Source organism: Carlito syrichta, unplaced genomic scaffold (genome assembly GCF_000164805.1).
Source record: "Carlito syrichta isolate Samal-C Ts95f unplaced genomic scaffold, Tarsius_syrichta-2.0.1 Scaffold308835, whole genome shotgun sequence".
Taxonomy (NCBI): Eukaryota; Metazoa; Chordata; class Mammalia; order Primates; family Tarsiidae; genus Carlito; species Carlito syrichta.
In genome coordinates this window covers 1,000,290-1,003,790 of record NW_007252931.1, presented here as the reverse complement: position 1 = coordinate 1,003,790, position 3,501 = coordinate 1,000,290, and the positions used below count along the sequence as shown (strand labels likewise).

General features: G+C 44.6%; 1 pseudogene; it reads left to right on the top strand.

Moving 5' to 3' along the window:
• Positions 1 to 1,885: 1,885 nt before the first annotated feature.
• Positions 1,886 to 2,367, top strand: LOC103268458 (annotated as a pseudogene).
• Positions 2,368 to 3,501: the final 1,134 nt, after the last annotated feature.

The following is a 3,501-nucleotide window of genomic DNA, read 5'->3' as shown; positions in this document are numbered from 1 at the left end:
GGATTATTTTTAAAAATTAAGACTGACTTTATAGAGACAACACAGCACCTTAAAAAAAAAAAAACTGGCCTGATACCAGACTTTAAAGGCCCCCTGACCTTATGAAAGAAAGGTCAGGAACATTAAAAACATTTTAAGGGCCTCGAGAAGAAAGGGCTTTACCCAAATCTATAGGTATTGTGGACAAGTTGGATGGTAAGCCCTTAGCTTGGCTTCCTAGCATAGAGAGGATTTTAGAAGCCTTATCTGAAATTCCTTATGAGCCGGGCTCGGTGGCTCAGCCTGTAATCCCACGCCTTTGGGAGGCTGAGGTGAGTGGATTGCCTGAGCCTGCGGGTTCGAGACCCGCCTGGGCAGCGAGACCTCATCTCTACAATAAATCAAAAAATCAGCCAGGCATGGTAGCGCATGCATGTAATTCCGGCTACTTGGAAGGCTGAGGCGGAAGGATCGCTGGAGCCCAGCAGGTCGAGGCTGCGGTGGCCGGGAGCGGCCACTGCACTCCAGTCTGGGCGACAGAGTGAGACTCCAACTCAAAAAAAAAAAAAAAAGAAATTCCTTATGAAAAGTTCCAATGAAGCAGACTTTAAAAGAATCTAGATTTTCAGTTACTATTCTTGCTCCTCTTATGTAAATAATCAGGTCAAGTTAATTGAAACTAGAATGATTTTGCAAAAAAAATTAGTAGTCTTGCTGTGATTATATTTGAAAAATGGGGACAACTGTGGAGAAAAAAATCATTCTGTTGAAAACTATAACATACTATTGCAAATACCAGACCATAGTGCTGCTTATGGCCCTAAAGCTTTTGGGTTTTTTTTAAATCTATCATCTGACCTGTTTCTGAAGACTTACAAGCTGGATCTGGACAATTTGATATAAAGTTTAGGGGACAACCTTTTTACCTGCTGCATGGGACACTCAGGGATTTTACCAAGATGCCCTTTGCCATAATAGAGACACTCCAGAATCAAACTAGGAAAATATGTTTGAGCTCAAATCTGAAGGTCCTGACTAACTGCCCTCTGGACTCAGAGACTGAGGTTATAGTTTGTTCTAGCCACTAACCTTTGGTTGTTTTGTTTCTTTGTTTTGTTTTTGTTGTTGTGTTGCTTGTTTTGGTCTATTTTCATTGGTTTGGTTTGTGGAGACCTTGGCTAATGTGCATACCCCAGTATTATCCAACCCCTTCCAATAGTCATCACTGTAATCTCCCTGGTGCACCATATTCTCTCAAGGGTCTTAAATGCATGTTCACAGTCACCAACTGTACACCAGATGGTTTCAGTGTGATTAGACAGAAAACAAACTGAACACCAAAAGAACTGTTTGTTCAATGAGCCTGATGTCATGACTTATGAGGTCATGACTTAGGAATTCCATGCTGACAAAGGCAAACCAAGCATGACGGTGACAGAGAGAGGCACTTAGGCCCAAGTATGGTCATTCTGTCATAAATGAGAGCCTGACCAAAAAGAGGGAGTTGTTAAAAATAATAGTAATAGGCCGGGCTCAGTGACTCAGCCTGTAATCCCAGCACTTTGGGAGGCCGAGGGGAGTGGATTGGCAGAGCCTGCACATTCGAGACCAGCACGGGCAGCTTGGCTAGACGGCCTCTCTACAATAAAACCAAAAAAATTAGCTGGGCGTGGTAGCACGCACCAGTAGTTCGGACTACTTGGAAGGTTGAGGCAAAAGGATTGCCTAAGGATCGATGCTCGGGTGGCCGTGAGCATGTCACTGCACTCCAGCCTGGGCAACAGAGGAGTCTCCAACTCAAAATAATAATAACAATGATAGTAATAATAAATTGGTGGATTTGGGTGGGTTTGCTGTTGCAGCACTCACCCTGCGCTCTCTTATTCCCTCTGCCCTTCTCTCACCCATGCCTTGCTCTGAAGAGACAACCGCCATTTCCTCCAACAAGCGCCCAGGACTGCGAAGGAGGGCAGTGTGCAGCTCAGCTATGCTGGGCTATTGGAGCGTGCCTCGGCGCTGATCCGGGGATCTGCGCGGACCGCGGGCTACAACCTGTACAGTGCCTATTATGATACAATACCACCTATGGAGAAAGCACTTATGAAAACGGACATTCAAAAACCTCTACGTCTGGGTGTTATGGAAGAGTAGCTCTGCATTCTGGCTTGGCTGCAAAACACTTTATAGATGTAGGAGCTGGTGTCATAGATGAAGATCATAGAGGAAACGGTGTTGTACTGTTTAATTTTGGCAAGGAAAAGTTTGAAGTCAAAAAATGTGTCCAAATTGTGCAGCTCATTTGTGATCGGATTTTTAATCCAGAAATAATAGTTTTAGATGACACTGAAAGGGGCGCAGGGAGGTTTTGGTTCCACTGGAAAGAATTAAAATGTATGCCAAGAATAGAAAATGAGAAATTCTACCTTTTTCTTAAAAATAAAGTGTTTTGGTGTTTTTTAAACTTAGAATAATAATAGTAATAATAATAATACATTGGTAAACTATTAGGCTGAGAAGGCCTAGAGTTTTAGGTTTCTATGTGAGCAAACCAATGCACAACGTAAACTATAAAACAAAACTAGAAATTTTACCAATCAAAAACAACCAACTAGCCTCTAACTAAGGACTTTCTGCTCTAACCAATCAAATATGTCGTCTTTGTCATGCTTTTGTGAACCCTTTATTAAACTTCCCTCTCTCACTCCTCCCAGGAGAGTCTGAATCCATTTGTGGTCTGCCAGATTCATGAATTGTGGAATGCACTAATTAACTCTTTAAAATCTGAATGTAGGCCTGGCCAATGGCTCAGTATATAATCCCAGCACTTTGAGAGGCCCAGGTGAGGGTTTCCTGAGCTTGCAGGTTTGAGATCAGCCTGGGCAACTTGGCGAGACCTCATCTCCACAATAAATTTTTTAAAATAAAATCTGAAGCCGGACTCAATGGCTCAGCCTGTAATCCCAGCGCTTTGGGAGGCTGAGGTGAGTGAATTGCCTGTTCAAGACCCGCCTGGGCAACTTGGCGAGACTTCATCTTTACAATAAATCAAAAAATTAGGCTGGGCATGGTAGCATTTGCCTGTAGTTTCAGCTACTTGGAAGGCTGAGGTAGAAGGATCGCCAGAGCCCAGCAGGTCGAGGCTGCAGTGGCCGGGAGCGGCCATTGAACTCCAGTCTGGGTGACAGATTTCAACTCAAAAAAAAAAAAAAAATTAAATAAATAAAATCTGAGGCCGGGCTCGGTGGCTCAGCCTGCAATCCCACGCTTTGGGAGGCTGAGGTGAGTGGATTGCCTGAGCCTGTGGGTTCGAGACCCACCTGGGCAACTTGGCGAGACCTCATCTCTACAAGAAATCAAAAAAATCAGCCGGGCGTGGTAGCGCGCGCCTGTGGTTCCAGCTACTTGGAAAGCTGAGACGGAAGGATCGCCGGGGCCCAGCAGGTCGAGGCTGCGGTGACCAGGAGCAGCCACTGCACTCCAGTCTGGGCGACAGAGTGAGACTCCAACTCATAAAAAAAGAAA